Below are 17753 nucleotides of genomic sequence, written 5' to 3'. Positions count from 1 at the left end.
GTGGGGGACAAACTTACAATTAGAGGGAAAGCGCTAGCAATATAAGAAGACTGAGAAACATGCTCAAAATTCTCTAGAACTGTCTTCATTTGGAACAAGCAGCATGTGGTTGGCTGGCTTCAAACCCTGCTCTACTTTCCATGTTGTTAAGCTCTCTAGTAAAGCCATAAACACATTCTACAAATTGTTTAAAAAAGATCATTGATGGAGAAGACTACTCGCAGAGTCAGAGTTTAATTTTGCTGAAATTGGGCTGTGTTAGGAATGAACATGTTTAAGGACTTACATCTCAAGAGAAATCAGAATTGAATATGGCCCACTGACCATACGACACAGTGAAAATCCCAGTGGAGACGTAACTGTGTGTGTGTCTTTACTAAGATTGCTGGAGTTGCTTCTTAACATTATTTATCTATTTATTCGTTTATTTTTAGCACTTTGGTGTGAAGTTTCATGGGTGCTGAGTGACGGTACACCAGCAGCAACATAAACCCTGTTATTTTTACTGTATAGTTTCACATAACAAGAACATCTTCAGTAAAGCCAACTGTACTAGAGCAGAAACACCTGCCTTTCAAGCATAATGGTAGAAAATGCACTCAGACAGGAGGACGCAGTTCAGCTAAACTTGACCTGGGGTCAAATTCTAGCTCTACTGATTTCTACCTAAGTGGTGTGGACACATTTCCTCACCGTCTTGAGCCTCAGTTTTCTCATCTGTAAACATTTTCCTTGCAGGATAGTGCTTCCTTTACTGAATAACAGTGAGAACTAAATAAATGTCTGTGGGGCTCGTGACCCTATGTAAATACTTTAGAAATGTGAGTTCTCCTCTGAGCCTTACAGGAGAACAGGACACATAACACCTCTGTCACTCACCCGCCACATGGGCAGAAGCCATGCCTTATGAATCTTCTTGTAGAAACTTTAGTTCAACAAGAAAGTTAGGTCTAGTCTATAGCTTTGTGGAGCCTGAATATACTCTCCTCTGACATGTAGCTTCACACACTCAATTGGGTTTGACTCTCTGTGAGTACGTCAGAAAACAAAAACAAAAAAAACAAAAACCCCACAACATCTCTAGATGGATTGCACACTGGTGGCCTGTAGAAATATGTTTTAATAACCCTCATGTGTTGACTTAGAATGGAAGGACACAGTAACAGATACTGTTGTTCTTCTGCAAATAGCACATGCTGGGCACTCAGGGAGATCCTGTTTTTTTGGTTTTTTTTTTCATTTCGATGAGTCAAATTTCTTTATAATTAACTTCAATTTCTAATTCATCCCCAGTAAATCAGCAGCTCAAAACTCAAAACAGTGATGGAGAAAAGCATACAAGGTGACCAACAACAGGTACATCAGTGCTCCCTGCCCTTGTTCAAGGTGAAGACACTCAAATGGCTCTAGCCTTACCTCTAGAGAACAGGGCACTCTCTGAAGGGACCTCTGAAGCAGGAGAGCCTCGGAAACCACAGGGACATTCTGCTGGCCAGAGACCAAGAAGGCTACCCCATAGAACACTCTTTGTTGTACCACTTTTATTCAGCTACAGGTCTATAGCCTATTGGGGGTGACCCTTAGACATCGCCAACACAAATACAACACGATTGGAAAAGCAAGGGTCCCCTTGGGACTTTCCTGGTAGTCCAGTGGGTAAGACTCCACACTTCCAACTTAGGGGGCCCGGGTTTGATCCCTGGTTGAGGAGCTAGATCCTACATGCATGCGGCAACTGAGAAGTCTGCATGCCATAACTAAAGATCATGTGTGCCTCAATTAAGATCTGGTGCAGCCAAAATAAATACATTAAAAAAAAAAAAAAAGAGAGCAAGGGTCTCCTCACCATCTTTTTTCCATCAGGTTCTCTTCTGGAGGCCTATTTTGAACATCTTGCCTGTCTGAGTTCAGACTTAGTCATCGTCTTCTACTGTAATCATCCCTGATGTGGCTGGGAGGTGTTTATAATATTCGCCTTCTCACTCTTGAAAGCTTTAGGAAGCTCCCAAGGGTAGCTTGTTTCTGGGCTGGGAGAGGTGCGTGCTCTTGCCCACACGCCCTTGCTCTGAGCTCCACTGGCACCAGCAGTTGACAGGTTAGCTGCTCGGGGGCCCAAGGAGCAGGGGACACAGAGAGCTCTCTGGGTTCCAGCCCTTTGTTGCATGTATGGCAGACTCTGTCAGAACCTCCTGGTTCCTGGCTCATGGAGGACAAAAAACTACAAAACATCAACTTAACCTTCGCTGTCGCTAGAAGGGTCTCCTTGACTAACTATGCAGAAGAGACAGGGCTCCTCTTCCCTGTGACAGATGCTGCACGGTGGCCCCTCTGCTGCCACCCCAGTGGCCTCTGCTGGAGGCTCCACACTCCCAGTGACACCCAGATGGGGTGTTGACAGGCCACCTTTCCAGGCTTTCTCCTGACATAGCCTCGCTGCGATTCTTAAAGTGCTCTGAGAAGTTTGAGCTTGCCTTTTGTCTGCAGACACTCTAAGCCCCTCATTTAATTAGTTTATTTAAATTCTGAACTTCCCTAGGTTATCCAAAGAGGTAGAAATGACAGTGGAAAATTAATCCAACCAAAGAGGTAAACGTAGGGTAAGGTTGAGTTTCTCTATTGGAGTATTAATGTTCACAAAACCCGCATTCCAATTATCCATAAAATGATTTTAATTTTTTAAAGTTTATGTCAGGTTTGGTATTCAAAGCAGAAAATGGTTCTGTGAAAGAAAAAAAAAATGTAACACAGCTATAGAAATTAGTATAGGCCCCTAGGCCCAGGGTCTTTCAAAGAAATTAGGCCAGACTAAAACAAACTCGAGCTAAGAAAGGTAAGAGATAAAAACAGCTTTGAATATGCCTCCCTGCCAGCCAGCACAATAAAAATTCCTGCTAAGAGTCACTGCCAGCAGATGCCACCTTGTTTTGTCTTGGTTGTTTGGTTTATATTTTCTTGTTTCTCTGCTACAGTTACCTGTAGCATTTTTTTTTTTAAGTTTTCAGTAAACTTGTTAAAAAGAAAACCCTCTGGGAACTGGCAGCGGTAGGGGGAGACACATATTCTGAGAGTTGATCTTCCTCCCACTTTAATTCTCAGACCTCCTATGTCACTGGCATGGAATGATTTCACATGTGAACTCAGAAACATGTGGATGTCATTTGATGCTTCTGAGCTGCCTGGCCTGCCCTGGTCACTCCCTGCACCCAGAAGTCTCTCCCTCCTCTGCACAGGCCTTAGAGACACCTAGAGGGATGGGATAGGGAGGGTGGGAGGGAGGGAGACACAAGAGGGAAGAGATATGGGAACATATGTATATGTATAACTGATTCACTTTGCTATAAAGCAGAAACTAACACACCATTGTAAAGCAATTATACTCCAATAAAGATGTAAAAAAAAAAAGAGAGACACTGATCAGACTCACAAATATTATGCCCAACCTCGACGTTGCAAGAGTTTATATGTTTTACTTTACTAAGCCTGGAGAAGCTGGATACTAATGCCCTGTCAGGTGTAGCTCCCAGCATTTACAAATATCTTTCACATCTCATTGCATAGTCTAATTCTGAGAGGTAGGTAAGAGCAGAACATTCCACCAAATTGTATGGCTTAAATAATGCCCACATGATTTTCTCCCACATTTATGATGAGGACACAGGGCTGAGAGAGGCTCCTCATCTCTGCCCCAGCTGGTGTCAGCTGGGCAGCTGGAAGGCCTACCAACTCCCATGCCCTTGACTATGCTCCCCAGGCAGGGGTGCACCCTCCACAGCTTTGAAGAGCAGCGGGAGTGATAGGCAGCCATCCTGGCCAATGCCATCCACTGGGGTAGCGTTAATATGCCCATTTCATTGATAAGGAAAACCAGATGTAGTGCAGGGGAGGACTGCTCCAGCGCCTCAGGGTTAAGAAGGATTAGCCCTCAGACCTGTTTGCTTCAGAGACTTCCGTCCTTTTCTTTCATTCCCCTTGTTTGCTTTTGTTGGTGTTGAAGCTGGCAGTAGCCCAGCCAGGATGTAAACTATGGCTACTCTGACACTGAACCCAAATGCAGACTCAAGATCTAGACATTTTTCTTTATATTGCTATTACAGGAGGTAGAGGGATTGATCAAAAGCCTAATAGTTCTGTTTTTTATCATGTCCCCTCTGTCTTGTACCCCTTCCTGCAGAGGCTGTGTCCCCCCCAGCACAGCACACAGATCTAGTCCTGGACTCGCCACACGGCTCCACCCATTTTGTGGCTCTCTGGCTCTACAGTTTGGGGTAGGTGGGTTGCTTATCGCCTAAGCCTTAGTTCTTTTATAGATGGAAAGGGACAACCGTAAGGTCCCATATGTCTGTGGGGCATGGGGAACCTCCCTGGGGGTGCCCAGGTGAGCCCTCAGGGAGGCTGTACTCCAGCACAGGGGCTTCTAGATTCAGCACATGCCTGCACCTTGACCTGTTGAAGCAGGAGGGACACCTGCCTTCAAGACACCATTCAAGCCAAGACCATGAGGACATCAGCAGTGATCTTAATGAGTGAGAGAGGAAGTCTGTTGACAATCTGGGAGCATGCAAGCTAGCTAGATTCTTGTGGGGCTTGTAAGAGAGAGGAGCTCCCCTACCAAAATGGAGACTGACTGCCCCACCTGCCACGTGGGTTGTGGGTGCATAGTCAGGTTCGATTTAATTGAAAAGAAACATAGCAGTGCATCCTTTCCTTTAGAATTATGTTTTGCAATAAGAATCATGCAGCAGACACAGAGGGTTATGAATAATATGAACAGGTTTGAAGACTGAAAGGAAAGAGCCATGGGGGTGGGGATGGGGGGAGGGAAAAAGACCAAAGGAGGCTGAAAGAGACAGAGAGAGTATATTATTTCACTAAGGCTGCCATAATGAAGTATGACAGACTGGGTGGCTTAACCAATAGAAGTTTATTTTCTGACAGTACTGGGGGCTGGAAGTCTGAGATCAAGCTGTTGGCAGGGTTGATTTCTCCTGAGGCCTCTATCCTTGACATGTGGATGGCTGTCTCCCTGTGTCCTCACAACTTTTGTGCATGTCTGTGTCCTAACCTCCTCCTCTTATAAGGACACAGTCAGGTTGGATTGGAACAAACTCTGATGACCTCATTTTAACTTAATTACCTCTTTAAAGGCCTTATTTCCAAATCAGGTCAAATTCTGAGGTACTGGGGGTCAGGCCTACAACATAGGAATTTTGTGGGAACACTATGAAATCCGTAACAGGAAGAGTGAGAGAGGTTTACTGCCCAAAGAGGTGCTTATCTGTGTGCCTTGGGGTGAGGGTGAATGATTGATGGGGTCTCAGGAAAGGCAGGGAGATGGGGATTCCAAACACAGGGTTACAGATTAGTCATACACAGGGTTGAACTCTACAAGCTTTAAGATTTTTACCCTGGAATCTAATTCTGTGACACTTATTAGTCTCTACTTGGGCCTCAACAGAGTCTCACACAGGTTTTCAAAATGAGGGCATCAGAGACAGAAAAGGAAGGAGGAAGTTCAGTCATCGTCCTGCCACACCCCTGACGGTCCCTTTCAAGATCTGGGTGGACACTTCAGGGTGAAGCTGGGAAAGGAGGACCCCGTGAGAATCCACTGAAACTTGCTCTGAAAACACTGTGGTTCCTGCTTCAGACTCTGTCTGGGTTCCTGTGGTGCCCCATCCCCAACCACTTCCTCATTCCATCCCATAAATTCTGCAGAGACAACTCTTGCTAGGACTTCAGCTCCCTCAAGCCCTGGCTCCATCTTCCCTGGGGTGTTCTGCTCAGCCCAGGGAAGAGGAGAGATGCACACTGTCTGTCGAGCACCGTGCTTTGGTGTTTCTTCTTCCTAAGTCCTTACAATATCCCTTCCAGGTAAGCATACTTATCATCTCAATTTAGAGATGGGAAACCAGCTCCCAGCATAACATAGAATAAGGACAGAGGTGAGGTTCCGATAGCCTGCATCTGACACCAAAGCACAGACCAAAGCTCCTCTGTGCTTGGCCAAGACCAGGGAAGGGCTGCGTAGGTGGGATTCCTGCAGTGATTTCCCTCCATGCACTGATTTCAAAGCTTGATTAAGGACTCACTTTCTAATTATACACAGTTTAAGTCTTTTCTCCTCAGTGAGATAATGAATTGAAGCAGGTACCCCCATGATTGCGTATTTTTCTTGAATTCTATCCTTGCCCTTGTTGCTGGCCACAGTATGGTACTCAATAGATGATTATTCATTAGGTGGTCACTCAGGATTCTAAATGGCTTTCTTTGGGATGTGAAAAGTATTTTTGCTAACCTTGAGGCATAAAATGTAAAAAGTCAAGTATCTGTGAAAGAGAAACCAAAAGAACTGTTATTATCTCTGCTTTGCCACATGCACGGCTAAAGCACTGAGTGGTCAGGTGGCTACCACATTGACCCAACAGCCAACAGATGTCGCTTCCTTGTCTGCCTCATCACTATCAGCCATATAGCTAAGTTTATGAGGCTAATTATAACTCAGAGTACTTGAAGAAATTATTTACAAAGTGTTAATTCTCTTGGGAGAATTTACGGAGAGCACTGTCATTGATCCATGCCTTTGTCATAGTCAACATTATTTATCCAGAACTATTCCTTCCTCTTCTGTGCTTAACTGCTTAGTAAATGTATCTTTCATCTTTCTCTACCTCAGTTTTCTCATCTGTGAAGTGGGACTCATTATACTTCCGTCACAGAGTAATAGCACTTACTTCGCACAGTCGTTGTGAGAATCAGGAAAGAGACAAGCTGGTGGAGTAGAGGGCCTGAGCTCACTCACCCCTTCTCACGAGAGCACCAAAATCACAACTAACTGCTGAACAACCTTTGACAGTTGTGAGAATTAAATGAACAACAGTTTGAAAATAATTCAGCACAGTACCCAGAATATTGTAGATGTGGACCAAATGTTTGCCCTAAGTACTCATTCTGTGTTTAACTTAAAGCCCCTTGATAAGCGTTAGCTTAGTAACAATTCATTTTTGAAGGGAAGTTAAGAGTTATTACTTTTTACACCTCTTTACATTCATTTTGATTTTTTTTTTACCATTAGCATCTATACTGTTTTTTTATAGCCATTTAACAGGAAGAAATGACCTTTTATAGCTCATTAAAAGATGAAAATGAACAGAAAGTTAATAATGTCAGGTTGAGATACACATGTTGTGTATCACATAGGTTTCCTCACTAGCTAAAGGAGTGGATTTCAAAATAAAAGGCACATTCCCCCAGCTGTAATGCTGGAAGGAAATAATAGGGTTTCTATACATATTTACTTTCCTCTAACATGTTAAAAAATAAACTGAGTTGTACTGATAGTTCATGTACAGATCAACAAATATAGGTTAAAAAGGAAGAATGAGTAAATTTATATATTAGCAAAGGAGACATGTTCTTTTTTTTCTTTTTTCACTAATTGAAGTGCAGGATTGGAAATGTCTGGAAGCTATAGATTTAAGTGATGGGCACCAGTGTTGTGGCTGGGATTCAAAGTGGCACAGATGCAGCTGAGTATTTAGGCCAGGGCACTGTGGATCCTGAATACTGCCTTCCAGAGGGAGAGAGCTGTGTCCCCCAAGGTAGGTGCAAGGTCTGATATATTGCATGAACTCAATAAACGTCAGCTGTTATTTTATTCTGATTAACGAGGCCCTATGCTGAGTGCTCTACAATATCACTTTTAATTAACCCTCATGATAGTCATCCAAAATGATGCCATATTCTCCTATTTCAGGCACAGACACCACGGTCCAGGGACAGTACGTGATTCGCCCAGTCAGGCAGCCTATTCTTTCTTGAATTGAATCTGCAACTTGTGTGTCAGCAACACAGGCCCAGTTCTTCCGGATTTTGTCCTCACCTAAATGGAGCCAGATGGGAAAGTGACTGCTGTCCAGTGAATTGAGGAGTTTGGTGAGAGGGACAAAGGCCTTCTCTCTCACTCAGTGGGCTACCTGGGAAAGTTCCAAATCTCTGACCTTCACAGGGCTGATTTTAGGATTCAACAAAACACCACGTATGATGGGATTTGGTAACTGACCACGATAGCAGTCCTGATGTGGAAGAAAGAAAACACAGGTTTCAGAGCCACGGACCTGGGTTGGGACCCAGCTCTCTGCCCTCTTTATTTGGAAATTTGAGTCTTTCTTGCTTTCGGTGGCACTAAGGAATGATAATATCTAGCCCTTAGGAACTTTAAGATAATCCAAGATAATGTAAGTTCTATATGCACAGATCTATGAAAAAAAATGAAATAGCTGCTACTCTATTTTATGTTTTTTTTGAAAGGAAGAAATGTTTGCACCCCAGCTAGAACTGAATCATGGAAAACAAGTCAGTTGTCTTACAAAAGCCAGAAACCATATCCCAGACAGAAAGGACCATAACTCCTATCCCTTGTCCCTTCTTTAATGCCTTCTATTCAAATCATAGACCCAAAGGGGACCTTGGGGACCCAAGCCTTTTCTCATTTCTTAGTTACAGGAAATGAGGTCAGAGGGTTTATATTTCTTGCCCAGAGTCACAAAGCAAGTTCACATCAGTGTCAGGACTCAACCCAGATCCCAGGACTCTTCCTCCAGAAGCCTCTCCTTTCTTCCTCCTCACTCCCTCTCATCTGCCTCCTCCTGACACTGGCTTTACTCACCTGGCATTTTCCCCCATCCACCCCTCCTGAGACTCCAAACATTCAATGAGTCCATGCAAAAGGTGGTCCATATAATGATGCTGTACGGCTTTGTGTCAGTCCTGTGCTCGTGGCTCCTGTGGGCACCTCTGGACCACTGTCTTCATCCTTTCCTCACATCCATCTCCTCTGTGTCTGCTGGGATAATTTGTCTGGAGCTCTTGGGGACTGAACTGTATCCCCAAACCATTCCATGCACGGTGTGGTGCCGGCTACTTGGGAGCCTTTCAATACTTGAGTGGTTCCAGATGTGCACAAATGACCCCAAGCACACACGGTTCACACATGCACACATACACATGTGCGCTCACACATGCACACACACCTACACTCATACAGGTCAAAAACTGCACACATGATAGACAGAGAGCACACAGACAAACTGGCACACGTGCACACACACACAGAGATTACACGGCACACACATACATGCAGGTGCACACACTCAGCTCACAGTGCACACACAGGCACATGTGCATACGCACACACAGTGCTTCCAAGCTGTGTCATCGATTTTGCAGCCTAGCCCTGAGTGAGTGATTGGATGAACCAGAAAGCATGTGGGCTCTGTCTCATCTGAAGACAACCTATGAGACACAATTTCCCTGTGATGGTGAAACCGTCTGGCATCTGCAGACTTCGAAACCATTTACAGATATTATAAAACCAGCTCTGATTGTGTCATGATGATTGCTGACATTTAGTGTCTGTCAGCCCGGGGGAAAAAAAGGATGAGAAAAGAAATGAAAAAGGCTTTGCCCCCCGCTAGGATCTCTCCAGCTGGTGAAGCTGAGGCCCTGGCGTCAGGAAAGGCTCTCCATCTTGTCAGTCCTGATGCTTCAGTAAATCCTTCCCGAGGCCAAGCACCCTTCTGACCGCTAGGTGCCCATTTCCCCTCCTCGCCCCGGTTCCTGCACACCTCACACCTGACACTTTTGACTGATGAACTGGAAAGGTACCTGGGAACAAAGGCTGTTACATAAAATCCAAGGCAGCATATTTATATTTCATTAGCATTTCTTTTCTCTCTGAGGCTGACTGGCAGCTGAGTCGAGATAGTGGCAAAGTTGATTTTAATTATTTTTTTTTCAACCTGCATCGCTTCCCTCACTGCCTTTTCCTGCTGTAAATCAGTCAGAATGTTTTCCTTCATTATTACCATAAGCGCTCAGCAGTCTCTAATTACTCTAAAGAATTTATCTTTTATTTCTAAAGCTGAGATTTTCAAGAGAGAAGGAGAAAGAGGGAGAGAGCCATAATTAACCATGCAGCTGTTGGTGGTCCGCCCAACTCTAGAACTGCACGGTCCCCGCCTGTTTGCTGGGCTGTTTGGGGGGACTGAATGCAGCCGTGATATGACAGTCTTCAAAGCAGGGAGAGCAATGTGTACCACTCCCAATACCTTAGAGAGGCTCCTCGGAATCCACTTTTACTTTCAAGATGATTAAAGAGCAGACTGGGAAGGCATGGCACACACGTGCTAAGTGTGAAGCCCTGCATCCTGGGATCCCAGGGAGGGAGTTGTCCCAGGCTGTAGGAGCACGGTCTAGGGCACACCCCCAGGCAGGCACTCTCCGTCACCTGGGCTTGCAGCCTGCAGATGCAGCTAAGCACATTTCCTGCCAGGAAAAATCAGGGAACACCCATCATGGATTTCTCTGCTGGGCAGACAGCATGACTGGGTTGTTTCCCGGGAAAAAGTTCTTCCCTCTTCCTGAGAGTACAGAGTAGAGAAGAGGATAGAGACCATTTCAGATGAGTGACAAAAAATATAGAACCTCGCCACCCTGGAGGCATATACCCTTGTCATTAGATATATCTTCTTTCAGGGGATTGCATTAGCTTCCTGGTACTATGACTTACAAGGGAAGGGTAGCAGAACGCAAACTGAGGGTTTTCATGATAATCGGTCTTTTCTATATTTCCCCAGAATTGAATCTGCCTCTGGCTGTCTCTGAATTTTATTGGGTTGATGAGTCTCAAACTGATTATTCCTTGGAAATAAGGAACTAAACAGAAATGAAGATAGAACACAGAGCATCTATCTAATAGGAATATTACCTATAGCCAGGATCCAGAGGATGTTTATGCTTATGTTCTCTTTTGGGTGACATTCTCATCTGGGCAGCTGGGGTCTGTGTGTAAATGGAAGAGAGGAGGAAAACTGAAGTTAAGCCATGGGACCATTCCAGACCAGCTGTGCTATAAAGCCGTTCAACATCGATGGCCCTCTTACAGCCTAAGTAGGAGCCTTGCTTCTGATGGGGGAGACCACCTGCACTAATGAGCCCATGATTATTCAGCCCCTTGAATGGCTCACATTGGGCATCCTTTCCGGAGAGCAGCCCTGAGGTTTTATTGAGGACTAAGCTGAGGATTTTTGAGGTGGAAAGCACCTATTGGGGACTAGCAAAAAGCCCGGCAACTCATTCAAATCTTGATGACTAAGAGTTCAAAATACAGCGTAAAAAGGTGAAATGCCACCCCCATCACTCTGATTTCCTGACAAGCACGTGGAGTGGGAAATCTAACAGCCACGTGCACCCCGTGATGCTACAGGCAAGGGCACCACTGCAGAGTCCTATAAAGTGACAGGAGGTGTCAGCCATGCTCAGGAGCCCTTCTGAATCCTGACTGGGAAGCAGATCAGGGTTTGAGCTGCAGAGTGCTTGGGAAAACCAAAAGCATGGAGGCAGGAAGTGCAGAATGTCTTGCTATGACGCTAAGGAGGCACTTGGCCACGCAGAAAAAACCCCTGACTGTCTTGCTCCTTTGCCCTCTTGTTCATCAAATGAGCAGGATGCTTGCTGTCCTACCTGCCTCACCACGCTCATGAAGAGAATCGATGTAAACACACTGGGACCAGAGTAAAGGCAGCAAAAATAAACCTCTTGTTTTTTGACAAATGGAAAGTTACATATATACTTACATCAATGCAGCATTTGGTTTGACTCTGCACCTGGGTAAAGACAAGCTTGCCCTTGATAAGACTCTTACCCTCTGAGACAACTGTCTTTTGCTATTTAAATAATATGTTGTCATTATCTATTCCCTAGTTCACTAATTTTTATTTAATGAAGAATCTGTGCCTTCACCAGGATGTGGGGTATCATTCCTCCAAAAATTAGTTTTGATTTGATATATGAAAGAGGAATATAAATTTCTCACTCCACATTGAATCAAGAACTTCCAGGAACACGCAATTCCATGGTGGTTTAAAGAAATGGCATGACCAGTTTGGGGCTCTCTGGCTCTCTCTCTGTGATTTAAAGCTGGAAGCATTGACCCAGGCATTAACAAGGCGCTGAGTCAGCACAGCCAGGGGGAAAGGCACAGCTCTGGTTTCCCCATCTGTAAAATGAGATTGATAAACTCTTACCACCATTACTCCTGAAAAGGATGTGTGAGCACGACAGGGATGACATCTGCTGAGAGCTTTGCCTACTCGGAGAGCATGCACAGCAATAGCCACTGGGTCCAGCAACTACTAATTAATATTATTTACGTAGAATACTAAGAATGGTAATAAGATTCGTTCTTACCTGCACAACACTGCAGTGGTTTCTAGAGCACCTATGCATGTATTCTCTACCTTTGCAGAGAAAGACATTGAGGCGGAGTGGGTCTAAGTCATTCCTAAGGTGATGAAGCTAATAAACACCAGCTCACATCGGGCATCTGGGAAAGTCCATTTCTCCCACTTGCCTTTGCACTTCATCCGGGACCATCTCCTTGCTCAGGCCTGACTCTCTCAACTCAAAACATTTACTTGCCTGCCTGGGAGCTGGAAACTTGGACCAAGAGCCAGGAGACCTAGAATCTACCCCAGGTCTTCCTTGGGAAACCTCTTAACATCTAAGAATGTGGGGCTGTTCACCTATGAAAAGTTGAGGTCCTCTGAAATTCAGTGAGGACTTTCCAGTCCTATAACTGAATGCATGCCACAGCATCAGATAAGGATGTAAAGACAAGGAGAATGAGATGCTTTTAATTGGATCTATTACATATTAAATTTTTACTATATATTATTGTTTATATAAATCATATAATGTGTGATATGTAGTACATTTTAAAATATTGGGTATTTGGAGCAAGATTTATTTCTGAGGAAACTTACTACAAAAAACAAATAACAGAATAAGAAAAAAAAAAAAAAAGACCAGATTTATAAAAGTTAGATTTAGACTCTTTCAAGACTACTTTCTTTCTATTAGAGGATATGACACTATACTATGGATGAGCAAGGTCCTCAGGATAAAAAAAAAAGCTATAGGCATTTTTTTTAAGATAAACCAAATTTTAAAAGTTCTGACTTTTACCTTTAAAACCAGATGTTAAGGCACTCTAATCCCAAGTAAGAACAGACAGATTGGTGTAAAAGTGGGCATTAAAGACCTATCTGAAAACACCTTTCTTATTTTCCTAAAATTTGTCTTTTTAATTGTTTTATGTTTGTTTTCTAAAGACCTTTTGTTTCCAAAATTCCTGTAAAAAAAGCAAATCTCTAATGTGAGAACGCTATACTCTTTTCATTAGATTTTCCTATCATCAATCTGTTATACTACCCTAACATTCACTGAGTGAGTTCTGAAGAAAGTAGTCAGAGGGCAAGTGATTATTGAAGAGGAAGTTAGAGAAGGAAACATCCAAGAGGGTAGAACATTCAAGAATACAAGTGTTCCTAATGGGTAGTGGAATAGCTGAGAACACTGCTGTGGGAGAGGGAACCAGCCAAAATTCCTCTCTTCCTTTACCTGGAGGTGAGCCTGAGTTCCAAGGTGGCAAAACACATTTTCAACACTGAAAATCATGAATGACAAGACTTACCTAAAACAGCTAATTTTCTGTTGGGAAAACAGATTTTATGGCTCTTATCCAATCCATTAAAAGGAAAATGGTAAATTCAAGTCCAATCAATTCAAGACAGTGTGTGCTGTGCACATGTTCCTGACTAGGGGAGATGACAAGAACCATGGTAGAGAAAAAATACCAAGACGTGGGTATTCCTCACCTCTGGTTTTCAAGCCAGTAGGAAGACTGAAATGTACGCCCCTATCCTCCTGACACAGTATAATCAATTCTTTACTCTTTAAGTGCTTGTTTATACCCACAAGCGCCTGGAAAGCAAAGAGTATGTCTTAATTTCTGAAGCTCCTACCTGCATCCGTTATACTAAAATACAGTTAATCAATATTGGTTACATTAATGTTAGAGGTACTAAAGCAATAGAATTTAAAGTTGTGACAATTAAGTAGGTAAGACAGATATTACTGACCATTTTCTGGGATTAGTAGTCATTGAGGTGTGAGTTCCCTGTTAGCAAAACTACATGGGAGTCGAGTTTCCATGCTTATATAAAACCTCAACAAGAAATTTTATGAATCACTAAGCTTTTGTGTTACTTCTTCTCTCTCCCAGGAAATAAACTTAAATCTGTCTAATCTAGAAGAAACCACTACTCATATACTTCAATTAGCCAAGCTACAAAGAATGCTTACCTGCAGCTCAGGATAGCAAACTCCCCTCCAAATTTATCCTTTCATATCTTCAGTAGTGGTCACCCAGGCAAATGAGAGGCTATTGTAGGTGGTAAATATGTTAGTTCTGGTACAGCTGGGCTCTGGTATCTAACAGAGAGAAAAGATGTCAATAATTTGTGAGACATAGTACCTGGAAGAGGGATCCAGCTGCCCATACATAAGGTCTCAACAGGAATTAAATGCATGGGGCTTCCCTGGTGGCGCAGTGGTTGAGAGTCCGCCTGCTGATACAGGCGACACGGGTTCGTGCCCCGGTCTGGGAAGATCCTACATGCCGCAGAGCCTGCGCTCCGCAATGGGAGAGGCCACAACAGTGAGAGGCCCACGTACCGCAAAAAAAAAAAAAAAAAAAAAAAGGAATTAAATGCATGAAACAAATATAATAGCACAAATTTCAACTGGTATAAACCCTTTTCAACACTGTATCTCACACGGCTTGAATATTCTCCAGCTTTGAGAGAGAAATAGAAGCATACAGAGTGATTTGAGAAATGGGATGTAAAGCAAGCCAAGCGTTCACAGAGCTGTGAAGCAGTATGGCTGAAAATAATTCTACGGATCAGTGCTTCTCAAAATACGGATTAGAGAACTACATCAGGATCATGAGGTTTTGCACCTCCCCGCAATCAGATTTTCTGGCTCCCTCTAAAAGATTTAAAGGATCTGGGGTGGGTCCCAGAAATCTGCATTTTTAGAAAGCACTTATTTTTTTTCACTGATTGACTTCTCTCATATGGTGGTTGTATGAAATTCGATGCCCAGTGGGGAAGTCCATTCACAGTGAGGGAAATGGGCCTTGGAAAACTCACTGCATGAAACTGATGAAGGACTAGGGCAGTTGTATTGTACTAAGAGGTTTCCCAAGGAGCCATCAGCGTTCACCTTGGCAGTGAATGGCTCTAATGGGAAAGACTGAAAGGATAGTCCTGCTTTCTCAGCATGCAGGATGGGGGTGAGGGCACAGTGTAAACTAGAATACACTTTTCATCATACGGGCAAAATCTGTGCCATAGAGATGGGTGTGAGTGTGAAAGTTAGTACATGTAAACTTGGGGAGGCAGCTGCTTCTGGAATACAGGAGGTTAGCCCGATCTTTCTAGTAAGGTGTGGTTGCTAATTTGTAAACAAACAACTAACAAACAAATGGTGATGGTTTTTATCTTTACAATAAAGAAGTCTGTCAAGGGCCAGAGAGTGAATTTTTTAGGCTTTGAAACTATATAGTTGACATAACAGCCATTCAATTTAGTTTGAAAGCATTGTATTAGACAATACATAAACTAACAAGGGTGTCTTTGCCTCAATAAAAATTTATTTACACAAACAGACAGTGGTCCAACTGGACCTGTGGGCTCAAGTTTGACAACCTGAATTTATAGCATTAATGCCTTAAGCTTTCGTGGCCTGTTGTAGTTAGCTGTTTAGCAAAAGCTGTAGTTTTATGGTCTTACACAGGTCCCCCATCTTTTCTTAGAAAGAATGGCAGGCGTGTTAATACATATTATGAATGAAACCTGCAGTGTCTTGAACCATGCGAACATCTTTTTGAGTGGACTTTGTTCAAAAATAATTAGCATAAGCTTTTTAGTTTAAATCAACTTTAAACATAAAAGTGTGCCCTGTATATGTAATTTTACCAATTTTATTACCATTTTCGTAAACGTTTTATGCAGGAGCACAAAAATGTCCATATGTCCATGCCTTGGCTTTTCTAGGTGAGGGGGGACCTCTTGTATATGTATCCATTCTACACCTAAATGGCATCTAGCAATCCCCTGCCTCTTCTGCTCTGGTTCATCCATAGGGGGCCATGTGTTGACCACTGCAAATTCTTCTTTATTCCTTTGTTGCATGTGGACATGACTCAGTCTTGTGGGCATTAGATCAACTTGTGTTGGGAACTGCCACCCCTGGGGTTTTTTTTTTTAATTATTTATTTTTGGCTGCATTGGGTCTTCATTGCTGCACGTGGGCTTTCTCTCGTTGCAGTGAGTGGGGTCTATTCTTTGTTGTGGCGCACAGGCTTCTCATTATGGTGGCTTCTCTTGTTGAAGAACATGGGCTCTAGGTGCTCAGGCTTCAGTAGTTGTGGCATGTGGGCTCAGTAGTTGTGGCTTGTAGGCTCTAGAGTGCAGGCTCTGCAGTTGTGGCACATGAGCTTAGTTGCACCACGACATATGGGATCTTCCCAGACTCGGGCTCGAACTTGTGTCCCCTGCATTGGCAGGTGGATTCCCAACCATGGCTCCACTAGGGAAGTCCCTTGGCATCCCTGTTTGATAACTACACTTCACTGAAAATAAGATTTCCTTTCACTGAGTACCTTCATTGCTAGACTGATTTGGCTGAAGTAGAAGCGCAATAAGGTGGTGTGAAGAAAAGTGAGGAGATACCTCTCTTTGTTTTTGTGTCACAGTCTGTCCTAAAGGTGTTCGTAGAGCCTGGAATTGTGTCTAGATATTTTCAACAGTTTTAAAGGAGTGCATTTTACATTTTCATCCAAAGTGCTCCCTCTCTCCTTCTCTCTCTCCCTCTCTCTCTCTGAAACCCAAACCAGGACCAAGACAAAAACTACTCAGAGACTTTGGACAGCCTCTCCTGTTCTAAGTCTCTGCAACTGCGGCTCCAGCTTGCATGCTCTCCAGTTGTTTCTCTAAGGAAGGATCCTCATCTACAAGTCTACTCAGCTCCTCTGCAAACAGGTGAGTAGTGCGATCTCCAAAGGAGGACAGATCCCAAGAGTCAGCTTAAAGATTCATCCTTCCAGAAGCACTTCCTTGTCTAAGTTGTGGCTCCTTGGTCTCAGCCTTTTTTTTCCTTTGGACCAGTTAATTGTTTTTTTTTTTATTTTCCCACTAAGTCTTGGTGTCCCCAAGGCTCAATTCTAGGTCCTCTATACTTTTCACTCCCTATTCTTTGAATGATTGTCTCCTTCCCTAGGACAGCAATGAGCATATATGGTCAGATAACTCCTAAATTAAAATTCCCAACATAAGTTTTTCTCTGTAATTCAAATGAAGATAACCTATAACTTCTTAACATTTTAAACTCAAGTATCTGAAGACACTTCAAGTTTGTCGTGGGTTCTCATTGTTTTCTTTGTCCTGCTTCTGTGTTCCCTGCTATGAATGGTACCACTGTGGGAACCAGAAACCAAAGAATCACCCATGTGCTGCTTTTCTTAATCTCCCTGCCATATCCAATCGTGTACAATGTCCTATATATTTTTCCTTCTAAATTTCTTTCAAATCAAAGTGCATCTTTTCTGGATAAAAAAGAAAAGGAAACTTGAAGATATTATTATTTTATTAGAAACATACATGTTTTTTACCAAACAGAGAAAGTATATAAAATAATGCAGAAATGATATCAGCTCCCCCTACAACCACACTGATCCCAGAGTTAACCCCAAGAGTGCTGTTTTTTCATAAAAGTTTATTGTAATGCAAATGTATATTCCCATATACTTATTTATAAATGGTTTCTAGCAACCAATTCAGCTGTAACTA

The sequence above is a fragment of the Globicephala melas genome, chromosome 12 (genome assembly GCF_963455315.2).
Source record: "Globicephala melas chromosome 12, mGloMel1.2, whole genome shotgun sequence".
Lineage (NCBI taxonomy): Eukaryota > Metazoa > Chordata > Mammalia > Artiodactyla > Delphinidae > Globicephala > Globicephala melas.
Note: the sequence above shows the minus strand (reverse complement) of the source record.